The 22201-nt window shown below is 49.3% G+C and overlaps 1 long non-coding RNA gene across 1 annotated transcript in view; it reads right to left on the reverse strand.

The window, feature by feature from the left end:
- Positions 1-15242, reverse strand: part of LOC105714690 (uncharacterized) — a 37547-nt gene extending 22305 nt beyond the window's left edge. Inside the window, exons 1-2 of the long non-coding RNA XR_001106869.2 lie at positions 14902-15242; positions 9285-9376 (exon numbers count right to left, since the gene is read on the reverse strand). This is a non-coding gene — a long non-coding RNA (uncharacterized LOC105714690). The remainder of the gene's footprint in view (positions 1-9284; positions 9377-14901) is intronic.
- Positions 15243-22201: the final 6959 nt, after the last annotated feature.

Raw genomic sequence — 22201 nt, forward strand, 5'->3', positions numbered from 1 at the left:
CACCTTGAGGCTATGCAGGGGCTGCCAGGCATGAGGGGTGGGGAGGACAAATATGTATATTATTAGAAATCGCAGTATCACAGGAAGTGATGGGGAGTGGATATATTCTGGATATAGTCTGAAGATAAATGCACAGCATTTGCCTGCAGATTGGATGTGAGTATGAGTGACTTCAGGAAGTCTTTAGTCTGGCAACCGGGAAGATGGTGTTCTGGTTACCTCTTGCTGTTTACCAACTACCCCAAAACTTAAAACAAGCATTTATTTCGCAGGCCAGGAACTAGGAAAAAGCTTGGCTGGGTAATTTGCCTCTGCTCCATGTGACATCAGCTGGGGAAGCTGGGGTGAAGATTCTACTTCCAAAATGGCGCCCCCACACACGTGCAGTGCCTGGGTGCTTCCTAGAATCTTAGTCTCTCTATCTCCCTCCCCACCCCATCCCCTCTCTACTGTCTCATCCTCTAGGGCTCCTCCATGTGGCTTGGGCTTCTCACAGCACAGTGGTCCCTGGATAGTCCCACCTCTTATGTGGGGATGGCTGGCTTCCAGGTGGAAGTAGAAGCTGCCAGGCTGGTTAAGGGCTACGCCCCAAACTGGCACCACATCACTTCTACCATTTACTCTATAATTCAAAGTAGTCACAGGGCCTGGCTTATGTCAACAGGGTAGAAAAATTACCTTTATGATGGGAGAGTGGTAAAGTCACATTGCAGAAGGATATGTGAGATGAGGGATATTACAGTGGCCACTTTTGAGAAATATAATCTGGCACAGATGAAGTTAGCATTTTTAAGATGGGGAAGACAGCAGGCGGTGGAAGAAGGGGAGATCAGAGCTCAGTTTTAGGCAGGTTAAGTCTGAGAAACCCAAAGGTTATCTAACACAGATGGAGAATGAGGCCCCAAATCTGCCTTCAGCTACCCACTGGCCCACCCACCCATCCGCCAGGCCTTTATAGGACAATCAAGGCCTCTGCGGTTGCCCTTTCAGAGGCTGAACTGTTTCAGAGAACGTTTATAGCTTTCCGCTGGGGAGGACAGGAGACTGGAGATAAGAAGGGAGATAAAGACAGCTTCTTCCCAGACAATGGCAGGCCATTTGTAGTTACCATAAACCCAGCTGCCAGCTCCATCCAAAGCCTCAGCACCAAGGTGTTGTGAGAAAGGCTCTGAGTCAATGAGAGGCAGCTGGTTGAAGCGTTTCCCAGTTTTTCATATGACTCATAAATTTGTTACATGGTGAGGAAATTCCCTGAAAGCTTTTTGGCAGTCTCATCCAGTCTGACCAGTAGCTAAGAAACACATAACCTTCCAGTTAAGAAAAGGAAAGAAAACACACAAGGTTTTGACTCAGGGCTTAAATGGAGGGTCACTTTAAAAGCTTTCCTTCCACTGAGTTCATAGCAGCTTTCTGGGAGAGATCAGGGATTTATTAGGAAGGTTTGCAAGTTGCAACAGCCTCTAAGCTGGAGACAGATCATATGGGTGTCTGTGTGTGTCTGTGTGCACAGGCACACGCATTGAAGACCAAGCCCCTACCTGAGACAGACAAAAAGAGAGAGGCTCCGCTGGCAGGCCTTTCTCTGAGTGCTGAGAAACGAGTGGCCTTCTCCCCAGACGCACTGATGGCCAGGCCCATACCTAGCGAATTCAGGGCCGGGATGCAGCAGAGCTGGGAAGTCCTGCTTGACTCACTGTTTGAGCCCATTTTTACTGCTATAAAGGAATACCAGAGGCTGAGTAATTTATGAAGAAATTCCCACTGCCTCCACAACACTGTCCACCTTTGGGGTTCGTGTGACAGAACGGAGGAGTAGAGAAGCCGCCAGTCCCTTTCCTCACAGCACAGCTTTCAACAAATGGCCCACCAATTTGTTAGAAGCCAGGATGACGGTTACCTTTGAGGACAGTGGGACTAGTATCTAGGAGGGACGCAGGGGCGTTGCTGGGGCACTGGTGACATTCTCGTTCTTGTTTTGGGCAGTGGTCAACAGACATGTTCACTTTGTACTAATCCATTGAGGTGTTCACCAAATCTAGTGATTCTTTTTTCTTTTTCTTTCTTGTTTTTCTTGTTTGCTTTTTGAGAGAGTCTCTCACTGTCACCCAGGCTGAAGTGCAGTGGTACAATCACAGCTCACAACAGCCTCGATGTCCCAGACTGAAGCAATCCCCTTGTCTCAGCCTCCCAAGTAGTTGGGACTACAGACACACACCACCAAACCCAGATAATTTTTTAAAACATATTTTATAGAGACCATGTCTCATTATTGCCCAGATTGGTCTTGAACTCCTGAGCTCAAGTGATCCTCCCGCCTTCGCCTCCCAAAGTGCCGGGATTACAGGTGTGAACCACCACGCATGGTTCTCTTGTTCTTTTTAAAGCAAATGGCATGCTATCTGACATCTTGGCAGTATCTGATTCTGTCAACCATCTCTTCTCTCAGCTTATAGGACGTGGCTTCCTCTATATGATGTGTATATCTCCATATGTGTGTTATACTTCAGTGAGCCTCAATTTGCTCATCTGTGAAATAGGGATAGCAGTAAACACCTCGTGGGGGTGTGATAAGAATCAGAGACACAGATGGAAAGTGTCTGGGGCAGTACTCTCACGTGGTAGACACTCACAGCTGCTGGAGTGACACGTGACACCATGTGTTTATATCATGACCTCCTGTGATATGACAAGATTGTCACAGTGACCCATGGCTTCTTCCCTGCCCTCTCATCTACTCCCAACCATTATCCCCAAGGTCCTGCTAGATTTTTGGCATTTGTAGGCTTTTCATGGGTTGGAGTTTTCGAATTAGAATTACTAGATCAAAGGGTTAAGAAAAGTAAACATTTGTATATACTGGTAGCTTAAGTTGCATTAAAAAGCAGGAACCTTGAAGACCCAGTGAGTGCTGCCAACGTCTAATAAAAAGCAGTGAGAACATCCCAGAAACAGGAAGAAACTTCCTGTGCAAAGGCAAGGAGGTCTGGAAGCAAGAGAGAGATGGAAAGGCACACAAGCTACAGGAGAACCTTAGTGAGAACAGAAACGGTGGGACACAGGGGCAGACAGGTAACCCTGGTACCGAGTAACTGTAACAGGTAACTGGTACAGAGTTCGGATTTTACTCTGAAGGCAGAGAGGAAGGCTCTGTGTTTTAAAATAAGTGTCGAACTTGGAGCTGCATTTCAGAAAGAAAGCAGTGCGGAGGGTGGGGATTGAGAGGAGGGGGCAAAATCAGGAAATGCCTAGATCATTTTTTTAATTGTGGCAAAATACACATACAAAACTTAACATTCTAACCATGTTCACGTGTGCCATTCAGCAGTGTTGAGGATGTTCACATTGTTGTACAACCACTCTTCAGAACTTTTTCATCTTGCTAAAATGAAACCCTATACTCATTCAACTCCAGCTTCCCGTTTCCCCTTTAGATCACTTTGATGGGTCTCATTGACCTACTGGATGTGGGGTTGAAGCAGAGAGAGAAGAGAGGACAGACTCCCAGGTTTAGGGGTTGGATAGCAGTGCCGTTAGATAGCAGTGGTTATATAACTGGTTAGATAGCAGCGCCATTAACCCATTTAGTGGATACAGGATATTTCTGTTATTTAGCACACATCACAAACCATTCCAAAACTTAGTGATTTAAACAGCAAAGCTTTATCATTGCTTTGGGGGCCAGCTGGATGTTTCTTCCGCTGGCCATGCCTAGACTCACTCACTTGGCTGCATTCAGCTGGAGGATCAGCAGGGCTGGAAACTCCAAGTTGGCCCCACTCGAGCCTGGAAGCTGGCACTGGCTGTCACCTGAGACACCTCAGTTCTCCTCCATCTCTCATCCTCCAACAGACTAGATGGGCTTCTTCACATGGCAGCTGGCTTCTGAACTCTCACAATGCCTCTTCTATCACATTCCATGGGTCAAAGCAAGTCACAAGGGCAGCCAGATTCAGGGGGGAGGAAGTCAATTTCACATTTCATAGGAGGAGCTGCAAAGATGGTGTGGCCCATATTTAATCTGCCACATAAGAGGAGGACTAGGTTTCGCAGGGGAAAAAACATGAGTTTATGGTCATAGAGATGGAAGCAGAGGCTAAAATTAACTCCAAGGAAGAGATTTCCCCCATCCAAAGGGAACCATAACATTTAAAGGAATTGAAAGGAGAGGAGGGAGAGATGGACCTAAAAGCTACTGAGGCGGGGTATCCGGGGGTGTAGAAAGAGGACTGGGAGAAAGCTACATCCCAGAAGCTGAGAGAAGAGACTGGTCAACAGAATCACACGCAGCCAAGATATCAAGTAGCATGCAACTTGCCTACAAAAAGAAAATAGGATTATTAAATATGGTGACTGTAAAAACTCTAATAATCATGGGGAGAGGACTTTGGTAGAGGGCTAAGAATAGACACTGAACTGCTCCAAATGATGAGTCCAAAGGCACTGAATTGATCCTGATATCCCCAGGACATCTCACATGAGCACGTGGAGATGCTCGTGGTACAGCCTCCAGATAAAAGGATGATTCTTCCCCACTGACATCAGGCTTGGCCACGTGACATGCTTTGGCCAATAGGATGTGAATGGAGGTGATGTGTGCAGAGTTTTAAAAGTCACACATGGTTTGACGATTGTCCTCTTTTTCTGTCTACCTGGAGAATGGCATGTCCCAGACAGGGGCTGCGACTTCAGCCTGGATCCCAGAAGAACAGGCAGTGTCATGGCCAGTGTGTAGCTGACATGGAAGGCTACTGCCATAAACCACTGAGTCATTGGGGTTTTTTTTTTAACAAATATAACCTAGCAACAGCTCATTGATATGGACTCAACAAGCATTTGTTGAATTCTATCAACCAGAGACAAAGCCATGGGAGCCCAGAACGAGGAGGGCTTCAATGTGACTGAGGCAATGGTCAGAGAGAGACTCCAGAGAAGGGACCCTTTGTGCTAGCCCTTGAAGTGTGGCTAGGATTTAGAGAGAAGGGAACTGGGGTAGTGGTATATTGATGTCCTGATAATCAAGACCATGCATTCTTGGGTTCTTTTTCAGTGTTATAAATTCTGCATAAAAACTCTCTAATTCCTTGCTTAATGGTATGCTTTGGTTCTCTTTTGAAATATGCTTCAAAAACCTTCAAAAATGGCAAACAGGGGCTGCATATTAATGGCTTGGCCCAGCTTCTACATAGAAGGTCCAAATAAAATTGGAGTTTCACAGCAGAGAAAATAAAGAGGGATCTGAAAAGAGTTCCAGATTCTTTCCTGAAAGGCTTTTCTCTTTAAGAGACAGACATCTGACGCCCAAGAGAAGCCCGTCCATAGAAGCTCAGCTCCCTTTAGAATATGGGCAACTAGGACCTTGAGGGAATGGGGACTGGTTGGCAGGGCTTGATACAGCTCCACTAACAGCCTCCTCTCCCTTCTCAGGACCTAGCTGGCCCTGAATTGCAGCAGGAAAAGGCATACTGTGAACAGGTTGGAAGCTAAACCCTCTGGAATTCAGAGGATGTGTTCCAAGGCCTTTGGTGAGCACATTTGGTGGGGGAGACTGTGTGCATGTGTGTGTTCGCACACACACAAGCGCACACGTTCAATTTAGCAGAGGAAGTCAAGGCAAATAGTTTAATCACAACCATCCCTTGAGGCAATTTGAAATAATTTTCTCATTAGAGAATATAACGTGCAGCATGACTAATGTTCAATCAGACGGTAGTTCCAGCCCCTCGCTCACCGCCATTACGCGGGCTCTGCCCTGATGAATGGAGGGGCTTTCTGTCCTTCCTCTTTGGGGCTGGGATGGTGGCAAGAGTCTGGTGATGGGGAGGGTAGGGAGAAGGGAAGGTCTTTTTTCAAACATGAACATGAGAAATGAAATAATGGGAACATGAGAAATGAAATAATGGGAACAGGGCTGAGGTGGACTCAATTGAAGCTGGAGACAGCGCCCCCTTCTGGGGGACCGGGATGCTCAGGCAGGGCTGTGGTGTGCAGGCTCCACTCTTGACCCAGGCCCAGCTGGGAGCCTCTGTTTCTTCCTGTGCTCCCCGCCACAACCCGTCTCTCTCCCCACTCCACCTCTGCTCTCCCCTGTCCATCTGTCTCCCTGTCTGTCTCTACTCCTGTCTTTCCAATTATCTGCATCCCTCACCGTGTCTGCCCCGGCCACGTGGGCCTCTGTTTCTTCCTCCTTCTGTCTGCCTATCTCTCCTGGTGTGATGCGTGTGTGGCCTTTGGACCGAGGAATGATTTGGGTTTTTCTAAGGAAGCCCTTAAAAATAACCCCGGGCTGGGTGCAGTGGCTCAGGCTTGTAATTCCAGCTCTTCAGGAGGCTGATGCAAGAGGATTGCTTGGCCCAGAAGTTCAAGGCCAGCCTGGGCAACGTCATCATGAGACCCTGTCTCTACAAAAAAAAATAATAATTAGCTGGGCATGGTGGCACGTATCTGTAGTCCCAGCAACTTGGGATGCTGAGGCAGGAGGATCACTTGACCCCAGGAAGTTGAGGTTGCAGTGAGCTATGATCCTGCCACTGCACTCCAGCCTGGGCAACAGAGTGAGACCCCATCTCAAAAAAATTAAAAGTCAAAATAAAAATAAATGAGAAGCCCAGCTTCTCTCATCCCACTTCAAACCATACCCCAGGATATTCACATTGAAAGGGCTCTCAGAGATTTCTTGGGGGCCAGGATCCAGGAGCCATCCATGTGGGGCAGCCAGATCCCAGCATCCCTGGGCCCCCTAGATGGAAAGTCCTGGGTGGGGTCCCATGCCATCTGGTGCAGCCCTGGCTCTCAGGAGCCTTGGGCAATTCAGCTCCCGATGGGCCCAGTGCTCTGAACCTGCGGGCCTCTTGGAATCCTCCTTGCTGTGGGATCGTGTGGTGCTGCAGCCACTTCTAACCTTGGTGCTTACAGTGTCTGTCATCAAAGATTCAAGTTCAATGAAGGCATACGCACCACATGTGTCTCCCCTCGACTCCCCGCTTCACCACTTAAAAAACCCCTAGACACTTGTGATTCTAACTAAACTAAAGCGTCAGTGCTCAAGTGAGGTCCAGACCAGTAGCATGGGTGTTGCTGGAAAGCTTGTGAGAAATGCAGATTCTTGAGCCCTGCCCTCCAGCCACTGGATCAGAATCTGCACTTTAAGGAGATCCCCAGTGTATGTGTGCACACATGGGACAATGAGAAGTGCTGGTCTAAAATGCTCTCATTCCTCGAAGAGGCAGCCGTGAAGACGTGGAGAGGGCCTGAGACTGGGCCTCAAAAGCAAGCTGCTCTGCTCCGTGCTGGCTGTGTGGCCACAGGAACCTTCTGCCCTTCCCTGCTCAGTTTTTGCATCTGTGAAGTGGATGGTAGTGCTTGACCTACACACACCAACTATCAGATGGAAGTGAGTTTCTCTAAGTTAATTGGGCACAGTTGGGCACACAGTTAACACAGAGGTGTTCACTGCCTCACACTGTTTGTGATAGTGGAAAAAACACAGTCTAGATGTCAACCAGGAGGAGGTTAATATGAGACTGGTATACACCCAGACGACACCGGACAGTGAGATTAAGAAGGAAAAACAAGAACTGGATGCTCGTGTTCTATTGCTGAGTACGAGGCAGGATTACAGAGCAAAATGGGTAGTGTGACGCCAGGCACGTAAAAAAAAAGAAACCACACATATAGTTCACGTATGGATAGAAAAGTCTAGAAGGTTATAACCCAAACTGGGTTCGCAACAAACTCGAAGATAAAGGGAACTGAACTGGGAGCAGGGAAGAGGCTACTGCTTTCTCAATATTGTTTTAAATCTTATTAAAATGGATTAGAAAAATATTAACATGCTGTATAAATTTGAGATAATATTACCATCGTTATTTATAAGGTAGACATAGTAGCGCTAGTGACTTTAGCCAGGAGAAATAATATATGCAAAACGTCGTGTCCTGGGGCCAAGACACGGGGGCGTGAAGGCACAGGAACGGCGACGCTCCAGGAGGTTCTCAAACTCAGCCCCCGAAGGAGGTGCGCGGCTACTTGAGTGAAATACCCACAGAGGGCAAGACGTTTTCAGATGAAAGCATTCCCCTACTGTCCATGTGTCTCTACTGAAATGCCACTGGCCTGTGGCATAACATCGGTTACAATGGTATCTGATTTAGAACAAACTTGCACCATGCTCAGACATTGTGAGTACAATATATCTGCATCTCATGGGGCTCCACAAAGTCCTGACTCCCACAGCTGCAAACAGCAGCTGGTGAAGGGCCAGGCTAAGGGGTGCCAGATGAGGGCCAGAGGGCACTGCAGGAGAGCACCATGCCCGGCAGCCCAGGAAGCAGCCCCAGAGAGGAAGTGGACCTCGCACACTCCTCTGCCTCTGCCCAGCGATGTCCAGGAAAGGCAGTCTATGCAACTCGTCAAAGAAGGAAGACAATGGCAAGGGTCCTGGGGCCCCCAAATCACACCACCAATGCCACCCACTTAGACCCGCATGGAAGACTGAGCCTGAGTTTGAGGGATAGCAGAGGAGCCCAAAGGGAGGCCAGAGGGGCCCATCCCCAGGGGAGAGCAGGGTCTTGGAGGACCCAGGGCTGTGTCAGGCTGCCTGAGGGCACGTGCAGGCAGCCAAGGGCTCAAGTCCAAGAAGCATTTCTGAACATGCTGCCAGGTGAGGCAGGAGCTGGGAATGGGTTCAGGCAGAGGAATAGGGGTGCTGAGGACTGGGTGGGTATGGGAGTCAGGAGCAGGCTCAGTACCAACAAGCAGTGGGGCACACACAGAGACTGGGTGTTTACCAACAGCCTAGCACACAGTAGGTGCTCAGTAAACAGCGGTGCACCCCACTTCCTCCCTCTGCTGCAGGGGCTCCTCCTTCCTGCCGCTTGTTGGTGCTTGAGGGACTATCTCAAGTCCAAGGATGGACAAGCTCTGATCTCCACTAAAGCAAGGAGCCCTCTCCCACCAAAAGGAAAGAGCCAACTGGGGCCCCAGGACCCTCTGGCCAGAACCCATTTCAAAGTCACTTCTGCGTGTTCATCTCAGGTAGACTGCCAGATAAAATGCAGGTAAAATATTGCATGGGACATGTTAATACTCAGAAATTATTCGTTATCTGAAATTCAGATTTAACTAGGCATCCTCCTTGGTTTTGTTTGTTTCATTCTTGTTTTGCGTATTTATTTTTGCTACAGCTGGTTAATCAAATCTCAGAACAATCTTACCAGCAGACAGCAAATGTATCATTATGCCCACACTATAAAGAGGAAAGCGAGGTCCAGGATGTTTGTGCTCACCTTCTAGAGGGGCAGGGACGGCTCTCGGGTTCTCAGGTTCCCAGGCTGTCCTTTCCCCAACACCAACAGTTCCCAATTTGCCCGTGCAGCATCTGAGAAGCATATTAAAAATAAAATTAAGGCTGAAGATGAAGGTTCTCCAAGATACACCTCACACTGATAGTGCCAGCGTCAGGGGGACAGGTATGGCAGGGAAACGAAAGACCGGGTGCTTTTGTTTATCATAGACTCCTCATTGCTTGATTATGCACCGCTTTTGTGATTCTAAAACTAAGAAAATAAATGAGCAAATGCTCCGTATTGGCAGGAGACAGGGGGTGGGTACACTGGGGGAGTGGAATCCAGCACAAGGAAATGAGCTAAGCTAAGTGTTTAAAACTATTCTAGAGCTTTCTCACACACTTGGGAACCCATCTCGAGGAAATAATCAGACATGCAGACAAAGATTCCCTTATGTGCAGCCGGCACAAACCACGCTTTCAAAAAATATTAAATGTCATGGGAAAATACTCGTGATGCCCAAAGGAAAAGGACACCAGCCTGAGTGTGCAGCACAGATGCGAATATAAATGTATGCACAGGAAAAGAGCCTGGAAGGAAAGGAACGTCGCAAAAACGTTCAGTGCGAGGCTCTGAGGGAGGGAACCATTATGGCTCACGTTTTCTTAATTTTCTAGATGAACAGACTTACTGAAGACATTTTGAAAGAAAAATAAAGATGCTTGAATCCTGCATCAGATAGACTAAGCCAGAATCTCCGAAGGCTATGAGTGCTAGAGATCTGCACAGCACTTTCAAAGTGTTTGGGCCTCTTCTTTGTCTACACCACACCAGTGCTTTATAACTAACCGTTAAGAATCCAAGGCCGGGCTCGCTCCTGCCTGTGCAAGACTCTGCGGACTTGATTAGCTTGGCCCCTGCAGGTGGTTCTAAGGGCGGGAGCAGCAGGGCTGAGGGCAGCCCGTGGACAAGGCAGGGCCCTTCACAGGCAAATGCTCCCTGGCAGGTGACTTCCTCTGACTTGGAAAGAAAGAGATCTCCATGGCTCTATGAAAATCGCTTTGCAAATGAAATGGAAAACAGGGCCTTGGAGATAGCCCACCCCAAAGCACACCCCTAGAGGCGCTCACCTGGAAATACAGTTATAGCCAAACACACAGCACCACCAGGTGTAATTTGATCAGAGTCTCATCTGTGAGTTGACAAAGTAACAAAAACATTTCACGCATCACTCTGCCATGGGGCTGCCATTTTGAAATTTAGAGTCCAGGAGGTCCTTGTGCTTCCTAAAAAGAGAGGCGTTTGGGCACGATCCAACCTAGTGGCCGACGAGGCCCTCTTTAATCACCGCAGTTAGGACGTGAGTGGTGCCTTGACAGACGGGAGACAGAACACGCAAACCTGAACGGCCCCAGGGCAAGCTGACCCTGGAGGCCTCCTCCAACCCCTACTCGGAATCTCTTCCCACTCCCCCACCTCCAACTGCCCAGAGCCCTACCATAGCTTCCACCAAGCCTGGGTCCCACTGAAGATCTGTTTAGCAGAAACTCTCCCTTAATCAGTCCTTTCACCCACAGTGCTAGCCCCTCAGTGGACAGGGCTCGAGTACATAAGCAGAAAAAATCAGATTAATTCACGCTAAGGTGTGATTGACTGATGAACTGACCCCTAAGAGCCACAGGAAATTGACTAGCCATGGAGAACACCTTGGCCCCAACCCACACTGGGCTTTGAGACTCTCGCGTCCTCCTGAGAGGTTGGAAGACAGCAAGGTTCCTCTGGACAACTTCAGCCCTTGAGAAGGGAGGCTTCTTCCCGGGTCTCCTTGGTGAGCATCCGCAGGCCCGAAGCGCTGAGGAGAAACTCTTGGGGCAATTACATCAGCACAGGACGCCTTTGTTTTGAGCTAAGGCTGGTTTTCCCACAAGCGACTGAAATAAATTAGAGCGTTTTCAACGAGGGCGGTTGAAAGCGGTACTCTTGGAAAAATCTCAGCAGCTGCTCTTTATTGGATTATAACTAGGAGCAAAACACCCCAAACCACACAATCGCCTGCAAAAGAGTGGGGGCGGGGGGAATCAAATCAAATACAACATTGTTGTAGGCTCTGGAAAATGTTTCCCTAGGAAACCCAGCCTGGGAACCTAGTCAATATTCTCTTGCTCGGCTGTGAGGGGAGACAGACACTGCTTCTTGGGGGTCAGATACAGTTTGTCTACATACAGGCAGCCAGAGACACCGGCAGACAGCCACACACAGGCAGGCTGGAGACAGGGGACAGACGCCCCAGTGCGGGCTGCTGTCGGAGGGATGCACTGAGGCCCAAGGAGAATGTCTCGTCTGCTGGGGTGGCTCAACCCAGAACGAGATACGCCAGGCTCTCTGCTGAGAGGTCTTCAGAAATAGGTAAAACCACCCTGCTTGTGGGGTGAGTGCAGCCCATCGTGCCCTGGAGCCCAGAGATGGGATACGTTCCCTAGGAAGTCCATGGAGGCATTGATCCATTACTGGTATCTAATTCGGCAGACGGCCTGAGATGGACAGAAGGAGCCAGAAGACCAGAAACCTGGCTGGGTCTAACACTGCTACTGCTTAGCTCTATGAGCTCAGACAGCCCTTTCTGTTTAGCTCAGCCTTTATTCCCTTGTCCATAAAATGGGTATAATCTAAGAACACACAGACCACATAGAGGAGAACGGCACATGCTGGGGCCTATCGGAGGGTAGAGGGTGGGAGGAGGGAGAGGATCAGGAAAAATAACTAGTAGGCACCAGGCTTGATACCTGGGTGATGAAATAATCTGTACCACAGACCCTCATGACACAAGTTTACCTATGTAAGAAGCCTTCAGATGTACCCCTGAACTTAGAATAAACATTAGAAAAAAGAAAAGAAGCAGAAATGGGCATCCTCACATTAGTCTTTCCTCTTTCTGTGGCGGAGGTGGGAGATTGTTCAGAAGCCCCTAATGAGAAGTAGAAGGAGACAGAAGTCAGAACAGTGGTTGCTTGGTGGGGGCGGGAATGGCCTGGGACAGGGGCAGAGGGAACCCTCCGGGCTGATGTAAAGGCACTAGATCTTGACTGGTGTTCCTCCGAGTTCCTCCGGCATATGCGTTTGGCAAAATTGATCAAGCTGTACATTTAAGATCGATGCATTCCACTCTACGTAAATTCTACCCCGGTTTTTTAAAAAAGAGAAGGAAAATGAAAGCGCTGAACAAGTGAAAGCTACTTCTGCCATAAAGGAGGCTTTATTGGCCTGCTGTGAACAGGACACTCTCAAGTAAATAGTCTCACTTTGCCCTCGGATAGGAGATTATTTTGAAGTTCAGGTTCAATAGTTTCAGAAAACACATATGTTTGTGTCTAGTTCGAACTGGTTTGGTAGGTATTTAAGAAAAAACATTAGTTCAATTCAGAGTTCAGTCAAAAAATAATAATATTTGGATTCGGTTTCGGGTTCAGTGAATCAGGGCACTGTTTTCCAATTTGGGGGTCATGGTTCGGTTCAGTTCAAGTTCTTGTTAGAACAGCCCAGCATGGGGCATGGCCCCTGGGACACGGCCAGCCTGGCCCACCAGCCATTGTCCACACACTCCCACCCCTTCCTGATGGGCAGCAGTCGAGGGGGCCCTTTCCAGCCTCTTTCCTACACCTTCCAAAAGGAGAAACCAGAACTTAAGAGGAAAAGAAAATAGTTAACTTCTTTGGCGAATCAAACCTCAGTCTGTACTCTTGCACACATGGGTGAGGCAAGACTTGGTCCCTGAGATGCTGCCACCCACCAGGAGGAAGAGTAAATAATCATGGCATTGGGGCAGTTTATGCCCTGGGCCCTGGGTGGATGGGGGCTGCTATACCCTTTTGCAGGTGGACAAACTAAGGGAGGGGGTGTGATTCACCCAGTGCCCCAGTCAGGGGTGGAGGCTGTGCTCACACCCAGGTGTGCACAAGCAGTGGGAAGGGTATGAGAAGTCCCCCCAGACCACCCGGAGCACAGCAGCAGCGGCTTACTCCTCCCAAGCCCCCATTGCACCCTCTGTCCCCGGTTAGTTCCAGCAGGCACATGTGTGTGGTCATGACTTCCCTTTTCAGCCTTGGCATTTCTGCTTGAGAGTAAAGGCTCCAACTTCTATTTCCAAGATTCCCAGCAGAAGCTGGCACAATGGGCAGAAGACAGAGCTCAGAACTATTGCTGGAGGTTTCTGGGAATATCATTGATGTGGTATGGAAATAAGCCTCTAGAGGAGCCTACAAAAAGGAAGGTTACCTCCCACCTGGCTCTCGCTTGCTGCCCTCTTCCCTCCGGCCTGGCACATACCTCCCTGAGCCTCAAATACAGAACAGCCTCCAGGAGACCAGGCCTTTAACTCTGGCCCCTGCCCACCTCATCTCCTGCTGTCCCCACCTTGCACCCTACTCTCTAGGGTGGGGAGGTTTTATGCCTCTGTGCATTTGCACATGTTCTATTTCTTCACCCAGTCCACCTGTCCTTCTCCTTGTCTTCCTGTATAACTTCTGCATACTTCCCAGGAAGAGCTGACCACTCTGAGCACAGAAGGGACCAGATGGAGAGGGCATCACCCAGGTCTCAGGTACCTCTCACTTCGCTCCTGCAAAAGGGCTATCAGTCCTTGATACAAACACCCTCTGCTGGCAGGACAGTCATGTACAGTTGTGCAGTTTATGCACTGCACAAATGTGTCCAGCTAAGGAGGTTAGTGGGGAATGAACTCCACTTGCAAAGCTGTGCTGCTGAAGCCTGTGCCCATCCAGAGAGGGCACTTTTTCCTAATTCTCCCTGTCAAGGCAGCAGCAGCCCTGCCCAGCAGACCTGCAGATCCTGGGGGTAGCCATCTGGTGCCTTGACCAGCCGCCCTGATAACCTTGTCACTCATCCTCACAGCGACTTGCAGAGGGTCCTGTGTGCTGCTGGGCTGGTAGCTTTCTTCTGTAGGCACTGGAGGGCTGGGGCTTCTCTGTAATAGTAGCCCTGAGCACAGCATCCAGCCTGCCAGCTGCCTGGCTGCTACAAGAATGGATTTTCCCCAATGAATCGAGGGCCCCACAGATCCCTTTGTTTTGGTTTCCAGGCTCAGGCTGAATGTCCCTCCAGCGCCTGTCAGAAGCTGACACCCTTTCATGGCCTCTGTGGAGGTGGCCGATGCTGTCACTGCCACCTGGCAAAGGAGGCCTGGGTGAACCTCCACCAGCGTCTGCTTCTGCCTACAAAGCCCCCACCCCAGTCAGCCAGACACTGCCAGGTCCTGGGCTCACCAGGCTTAGGGGTTTGGTCCTTGTCCTGAAAGATACTTTAGATAAGCGTCTGGGCCGTGGAGGAGGTACCTGCAGGTATTGGGGCCTTCTTGGCGGTGGTATCTCCCTTCCAAGCCCTGTCAGCCTGGCTTTGCCCCCTCAGCCTGGACCAGTGTGTGCTTTTCTGCTACCTACGCGCTGAGCACAGGGTCCTAAAAACCCCCATGTCCATTGTTCCCAACGTGCTGCCCCCCTCAGACCTCCATGCCCTCAAGGGGCTCCTGGGCTGCTGCCCCAGTTCAGACGACCACCACAGCACACAGCATAATTGTCCATGCCCACGGCCCACAGCTGCCTACCGTTTGGGCATCACAGATTCGCACCGGTGAAGGCCACTTCTCATCTCTCAACCTCAGAGGCATCCAGGAGAAAGAGCATGGGTCCAGTGGTCCTAAATTCAAATGTCCATTCTTCCCTCCCATCTGGAGAGTTTGGGCAGCTTGTTTAGCCTCTTCCAACCTTCATTTCTTCTTTACAATGGGTAGATAACACGACCACCACTGTGGGTTCCACAAGGTGAATCCTGAAAAGCGGCTGGTACCCTGCCCAAATGACTGACTTGTTTTGGGTTGCCCAGGACTTTCTGAGTTTAGCACCAAAGTGGTGCATCCGGGAACTCCTCAGTGATGAGCCAGCTAGAACAGCTGGTCCCCCTACAGCCCCACACACAGCAGCTGCTTCCTCTTAACCCATCACTCAGAGGAGCACCTGACAACCTGGGCAAGACCATCTGGGAAGCCTTCGGAGTAAGGAGAGGTGGCCGAGAAGGAGGACTCAGCGTGCCAGACCCAGGCTGGGGCCCGCTTTGTCACACCTACCAACTCCCCTTCAAGTTGCCCCATGCCCCTGCAGGAGTATGAAGTTCATAGGGCTGTGAGCCCCACAGCTCCCAGGGCAGAGCCCGGCGGGCACTAGGTGCCCAGGAGCCCCAGCTGCTGGGTGCTCCCACGTGCCCTGGCCAGGCCAGTGAGGGAGGGCATAGCCCAGCAGGCCTCCATGGGGTCCTCTGGAGGGAAGGAGGAGAAGGGCTTTATTTACCTCTTTCCCTAGGCAGACGTGCAGGGAAACAGGCTCCTAACCCTGCCGTAAGGTAAAGCCTGTGAAGAGGGAACAAAGTCGTTTGTTCTGGCTCCCTGTGTCTTGCGGCCCGTGGCCGGCCGTCTCTAGGGCAGCAGTGACACCTGCTGGCCGCCCGATGCACCTCATCCCAGATTCCCCACGGGAGCCCCGTTGCCTGCAGCCCTGAGGAAGCTCGGGACCTGGTCAGCCACAGAGGAGAGGCCAGTTCGCCCAACCCTGTAGCCCTGGGGATGTCGGCTGCAGACAGGCAGCTGGCTGGAGATGCTGCTGGAGCTGAGGGCTCTGGGTTCTTGGGGAGGGAAGGACAAGTGGCCACTGCATCTGTCCTCTTTGGAGCATGGGCCCCGCATAGCCTTCAAGAACGAGAAGGAAGAGGGACATGGACAGAGCTGAGGGTGCAGGCAGTTAGACCAGCTTGCGTTGGCAAGCACCCTTTCCCAAACTGACCTACTTCCTCCTCTAAATACCCAAAGAACACATCGTTTCCCCCATAGCACTTCTTGATTCTAAGATCAACCACTTTCTCAGAACCTTCATTTTCTCTGTTTCAATCCTAGTACTAACAGCTGGTTTTCTCTTTAGTGCTTCCTGCAGAAGCAAATGTCTCTGCAGCTCATGAGCAGGATGGGACGTGCCTGGGAGGGTGGCACCACAAAAGCCACATGGGGGCAAGGGCACCCTGTCGTCAGCCGCCTCCCTGGTGGTCAGCTGAACACTGCCCACACTCCAGCCTCAAGACAGCAGCTGTTCAAAAACCGGGCCTCGGCAGAATCTCAGGCTCTCACATGCCTCAAAGGCCAAGGGTCTAAGCTATTCCTAGTAGACATCTGGGGAAATCGAGGCTGGGAGAAGCAGAACGGCCTGCCCCAGATCTCAGAGCTGGCTCAGCCTCACCCTCTGTGCCTCTCACTGCTCTGTGCCTGCTTCAGGCTTCCAGAAGAAGTCATGTATTGTGTTTGGGGATGCCTTGATATCAAAGAGAAAAACTGAATACAACAATAAATGTTTATCCATAGGGGGACTGATTACATAAATAATCTATATCCACCCACTAGAATGCTGTGAAATACCACACTGACCTTAGGATGGCCACTCCTGTGTTTATTTTGTGACTGTGAACGGATTACCCACCCTCTCTGAGTCTCTGTTTCCTAATCAATAACGTGGTGATACAGTAACATCCTTCTAAGGGTTTATCTGAGGCGCCCAGGACTTCATGACTTTACAGAATATTTATTTATAATAACTCCTTTTTACACACACACACACACACACACACACACACATTTATATATATACAGATTACAAAAAACATATGTGTTTATTCTCAGGCAAGATTCTGAAAAACGTAGGGTGGGGAGACTTGAAAAGAGCTTAATAAAGGAGTTTTCTAACAGAGTTTAAGGAAATCAACAAGGGAAGGGGGACCAGTAACCATCCCCGGGGCTGAAGGGTAAAGGGAGGAGGTTGTTATGGGAATCCAGAGAGGGAAAATGTGTGAAGGGGCCACCTGACAGGAGCTATGACTCCCAGCAGAGGGCTGCCACCAGCCTCTGACCACAGGGCCTGACCTGGCACATAGGGAGCCAGCGAAAAGAATCTCCCAGCCGCATCTCCTGTCCCCCACAGAGGCTGAGCCCTTTGATGCAATAAGCACTGGTCAGCTTCTGAGCAGAGAGTAGGGTGGAGGAGGCAGGCAGGGCAGAGGCCCATACAGCTTGTGTGCATAAGAGAATGTCCAAAAGAGACACCCCAACATATCAAACTGTGTTCATCTTGGGTTGTGGGCCAACTGGGGTTGCCAGGAGTACAGGAAATGACGCTTGGATCTTTTACTTCCTATTTCTCTATCTTTGCATTTATAACAACTAGCAGATATAAAACGTGTCATCGGCAGCAGTAATTAAAATGTCCCATTTGGGGAACAGTACCTAGATTTCAGTGACGTCTGGTGGAAAGAGCCCCATGTAGGGGTCCGCCATCTCAGCAGCTGTTCAAGAAGTGCCGCCTGTCCTCCCCTCCAACCCACTTGCGGCAGCCGCGGCACAGAGCTCCAGGTCAGCTTCAAGTTGAAGGGCTGTACCGCCTGTTGTGCTGCTCTGCACCGTTCTACTTAAATGAGGAGTGTGTAGCCACAGCTAGACAGTGGCCACCTCAATGTCCTTTTCACAGCCCTGGGCTGGGCACAAAGGAGGTGCCCGGGAATCTGTGGCCACGACAGACTGATGGAATGTGCCGGATCCGTGTCTCAGCAGTGGGATGACCTGCGGGGTAAGCCATTTAACTTCAGCGTCCTCACCCCTCAGGTGCAGAGATGGATGGAGGCCTTGCTCGCCTCCCAAGGCTGCCATGAATTGAAAACATTCCCAAAGGCACATGCAAAACCGATGTGTCAGGGGCAACGGCCTGGATTCATGCACCTTTGCAAATGCTTTTCTTTTCAGTGTTTAAAAAAAAAAAAAAAAAAAGGTGTGTTTAAGAAGAGCAATCATTTCTCTTCATTTCCTGCCCTCTCCCCTTCGCAGGGGCATGAGACATTTCATTCAGGATCACAGATTCTGTTTCTGTCTGGGGGAGGCAGGCCTTGGGGGAATGGCTCCCTTTAGGAATTTATACCGGGGGAAACATAATCCAGTGTTTTCCAGCCATCATTTAGCAAAGAGTTGTCATCGGAGTAGTCCCCTCCCAGCGATGCTGCCTCCACCGTACCCCCTCCCTGCCCCCTCGAAGGACCGACTTGGTGACTCTCTTCATAGTTATGAACAAGCAAATCTGCGAAAACTTAGGAGGCCTCGGCTGAACCAAAACGTTTTTCAAAGAAACACTTTCCAGCCCAAGAAAGGTAATATCCTGGAGGGCTGCCCGCCTTCCTGCAATTAACTAGAATACCACCCAACGGCGCTTTTGTTGGCTACCATTTCCCATGGAAATACCTCAAATGCTTTTCCTCCTGGTGGTTCAGCAACTAGAGACATGGAAACAGACTGCAGCTCTAAAATGGGACCTTTGTCTTTTCCTGTTCAAGCCACAGAACGGCAGCTTGGACCAGAGAGCCCTTCCTCTGCCACCCACGGCAGCCTAGGCGCAGGCAAGGGGCAAGGGTCCTGCCTCCCGGGTGGGCTCTGGGCCCAGGCCCTGAGGCAGGATGGGAGGGGAGGGGGCGATGTTAGGAGGAGGGGCCTAGGGACTGAGACGCTACCAAATGTGTATTCAAGTCCAGCCCCACCAGAGAGCCTCCAGCTCTGTGAACTTGACTGCTTGACTGTACCTCCCTAAACCCCCAGGCATCCACTTCCCTATCTGTTAATTAGGGAAGCAAAACCTTGCAGGGTTATAGTGAAGATTAAATAAGGCAACACTTATGCAAGTTCCTGATACACAGCAGGTACTTGTTACAGAGTAGTTTTCATTTTATTCTTTGGGTTAGAGTGTCTGCTCCACTGTCTCATTTTAAAATACAAATGCTGAAGGGGGAATCATCTTTGAAGGTTTCTAGAAGCCTATCAGGAAGAGGAAAGGAGGTGCTGGTACCAGGTGGAGGGGGCCAAAAGAGAGATGTCAGAAAAACCAAGCCACAGAGCAGCTGATCTATCCTATCACTGGCAATGGCAGAGAGATCCTCCAAAGAAAGCGTTAAGGCCTCTGAGCCCCCGGAAACCTAATAATGCAAGGGCTGTCCCCTGACCAGGCAGTCTGTACCATGCCATCAGTGACAAGGACACTCAGAGCTTCACCACTAACGGGATCCAGAAAAGGAACTGGTATGCAAAGTATGTCCCTCCAGCTTCAAGCCTGCCCTGCGTGTCCTCCATGACCTCAACACACACCGCTGCCCTCCCTCCCGGCCATCCCCAACCCTGGTCTGCAACTGCACTGATGCTTGGTTATTAGCACCAGGCCTCTCGCTTCCCAGGGGCACAATCCTGTCCACCTAGAGCAGCCTGCAATAGCAAAGACTTCTTCTTGACTGTGATTTTATAAAAACTGCTTTCCAGAAGCAAAAGTTAAGATGCCAGATTTACAGAGGATTAGCAGCTGGTAGCCCCGTTTTAAACACGAAGTAAAAATGAAATTCAATTGACCAATTTATTATTTGCTGACTAAATTATATCTTGAAATGTAATACATCCAACTTGATAATAAATAGCAAATGAATACATTGTTTCAGTCCAAAAAGGATCAGAGAGAATATCAAATGAGATGATTCAGTGAGCAAAAGATAACACGAGTCATTTCATGTTGGACAAGATGACCTTTCCAAAACTGAGTGTCTGCACCTGAAATTCCACCGCTAGTTGTTCATTTCTTTAAGCAGGAACTGTACAGTTTTGAAAATGTTCAAACTATGGAGGAGACAAGTAAATGGAAAAAATGGGTTGGGGAAAAGGGAGTTTGCTATTGTTTACAAGGAACATGAACACAGAGACATGAAGTGATTTTGTTATTTTATGACTCGTGTTATCTTTTGCTCACAAATCATCTCGTTTGATATCATCTCTGATCCTTTTTGGACTGAGGCACTGTATTTACTTGTTATTTAATATCAAGTTGGATGTATTACATTTAAAGACATAATTTTGTCTGCAAATAATAAATTGGCCAATTCGATTTCATTTTTACTTCGTGTTTAAAACTGGGCTACAAGCTGCTAATCCTCTGTAATTCTGGCATCATGACTTTTGTTTCTGAAATGCAGCTTTTATAAAATCATAGTCAAGAAAAAGTCTTTGCTATCTCGGAGCAAAACTTTGGATGTATGCAGGTCCTTTGACCGTCTTCAGGGAAGGAACAATGCTGAGGCCCAGATCAAAAATAAAACAGCTGAAGGCCAGGTGAATGAGGAAGAGGTAGCAGCACACATTTTTGTACAGGAAACTCAGGAGTGGCGGCATTTACACCACGGGGAACAGCAGCAGCCACAGGGACGTGATAACAGGGCAGGGGCTGAGCACAGGAACGGGAATGAGGAATTTGGAAGGTAATATTTGTATAATTTGCAGTTTTGCTAAAGACTGGTACTGTTGCCAAATGACATTTTAGTAGTTTTCTTTGTTTATGCTGATTTTTTAAAGATATACTCAAGTCTTTCAAAAATGCTTTGGATGATCCAAATTGTCTCTTGAGAATGTTTTTAATTTAGTACAGAGAAGTATAAAGAGTAATTAATAACCGTGCTCACACTCACGCCACCTTGAGTTAAGAGTTCATTTTTGGAGGCCAAGGCAGGTGGATCATTTGAGGCCAGGAGTTTGAGACCAACTTGGCCAACATGGTGAGACCCCCGTCTCCACTAAAAAATACAAAAATTAGCCAGGCGTAGTGATGCACACCTGTAATCCCAGTTACTCGAGAGGCTGAGGCAGGAGAATCACTTGAACCCAGGAAGTGGAGACTGCAGTGAGCCAAGATCACACCACTGAACTCCAGCCTTGATTCGCTTGATTCATCTCAAAAAAACAAAGAGTTCTTCATTTTCACTGGGAACATTACTACGAGGCATGGACTGCTATAATCATGCTTATTCAGCTTTTGTTACAGATCCATGACAAGGGATCTGTGTTTCTGTAGTGCCCAGCTGTACTGGTTGGTGCTTTGATTTCTGGTGAATGGTCTTGCCACCTGAACCTTTCCCCCGGGCTCCTGCACCTGCCTACAATCCAGCAACTAAAGAGTTAATATCTGTCACCGAGCCTCCTACAACCTAGGTTACTGTCCCAGAGGGCCTGGCTGGGGAGCCCTAGCTGAGGATTCCCCGCACCCACCAAACCTCTGAAGCTGCTGTGCGAGATTGTATCCCAACATGCCTCCTTGGCCCAGCAGCCTAGACTCCTTGGCAGTGGGGCAGCCACTCCCCGACCTCCATACCCGAAGGCTGTGGCTGCCCCATAAACCAGAGCTCCCCATGGCATCACCCTCACATGGCCACGTGTGGAACTGCAGCCTCTGAGCTCTGCAAGGCGGGAGAGCAGGTAGCCAGGCAGTGACTGGGCCATCGCTGGTCAATGCTGCTGGTTCTGACAGCAGAGGCACCCGTGTGGCAGGAGGAGGGATGCGGGCCCAGTTCTGTAGGGACATTGAGGGCCTCATCCCCTCAGGGGTAGGTCCCTCTTTCCACAGTCCCTGTTGAGTTTCACCTTCTTTTAATAAAACACATATTAAAACATTGAAGCACCTGCCCATCACTGGCATTAAGAATCTAAACTTAATAAATATAAAAGCTGACATGTATGTAGTGATGCTCATTGCCAGGTACCCTTTTAAGTGTGTCCTGCCTCACTCAGTACTATCCATATCATCATTACCCACCTTTACGAACAAGGAAACTGAAGACAGAGGTATTTAAAACTGACACAGGAGAATCAGAATTCAAAGCCAGGCAGTCTGGCAACAGAGCCCACGCATGGAGCTCCTTCTCTGATACACCTGAAAGATTAGACCTGATCTAATTAAATATGACATTTCAAGAAAGGAATGTCAATGATTTCATCACTCATAGAGGTATGGAATATACAGAAACTT

The sequence above is a fragment of the Aotus nancymaae genome, unplaced genomic scaffold (genome assembly GCF_030222135.1).
Source record: "Aotus nancymaae isolate 86718 unplaced genomic scaffold, 86718_ANA_hifiasm-v0.15.2.pri h1tg000040l, whole genome shotgun sequence".
NCBI lineage: Eukaryota > Metazoa > Chordata > Mammalia > Primates > Aotidae > Aotus > Aotus nancymaae.